Source organism: Echinops telfairi, unplaced genomic scaffold (assembly GCF_000313985.2).
Source record: "Echinops telfairi isolate 266 unplaced genomic scaffold, ASM31398v2 ScPeMD7_7425;HRSCAF=8463, whole genome shotgun sequence".
Taxonomy (NCBI): Eukaryota; Metazoa; Chordata; class Mammalia; order Afrosoricida; family Tenrecidae; genus Echinops; species Echinops telfairi.
In genome coordinates, this window is record NW_022111325.1 from 4818031 (window position 1) to 4819061 (window position 1031).

The following is a 1031-nucleotide window of genomic DNA, read 5'->3' on the forward strand; positions in this document are numbered from 1 at the left end:
CTGAAGACAAATGGGTGCATAAGCAAAAGTGGTGAAAAAAGCTGATGGTGCCTGGCTATCAAAAGATATAGTGTCTGGGGTCTTAAATGCTTGAAGGTAAACAAGTGGCCATCTAGCTCAGAAGCAACAAAGCCCACATGGAAGAAGCACACCAACCTGTGCAATTACGAAGTGTCAAAGGGATCAGGTATCAGGCATCATCAGAACAAAAAATCATATCATTGTGAATGAGTGGGGGAGTGTGGTGTGAAGACCCAACATGCATTTGTAGGCCACTGGACATCCCCTTACAGAAGGGTCTCATGGAGGATACGAGCCAGTCAGGTTGCGATGTAGCAACAATGAAGCCTACAACTTTGCCCTAGTTCCTAAATTCTTCCCCCCGCCACCCTGCCACTATCATGATCTCAATTCTACCTTACAAATCTGGCTAGACCAGAGGATGTACACTGGTACAGATAGGAACTGGAAACCCAGGGAATCCAGGGCAGATGATCCTTTCAGGACCAGTGATTCGAGTGGCGATACGGCGAGGGTGGGTTGGAAAGGGGGAACCGATTTCAAGGATCTACATATAACCTCCTCCCTGGGGGACGGACAACAGAAAAGTGGGTGAAGAGAGACGTTGGACAATGCAAGATATGACAAAGGAATAATTTATAAATTATCAAGGGTTCATGAGGGAGGGTGGAGTGGGGAGGGAGGGGAAAAATGAGGAGCTGATGCCAGGAGCTTAAGTGGAGAGCAAATGTTTTGAGAATGATGAGGGCAATGAATGTACCAATATGCTTTACACAATTGATGTATGCATGGGTTGTGTTGAGTTGTACGAGGCCCTAATAAAATGATACAAAAAAACAATTAGATCTGTCTTGGAAGAAGTACAACCAGAGTGCTCTTACAGGCAAAGATGGCAAGATTTCTTCCAGCATACTTTGGACAAATTGTCAGGAGAGAGCAGTCCCTGGAGAAGAACATCATATTTGGTAAAGCAGAGGGGAGTGGAAAAGGGGAAGACCCTTGTATTAGTC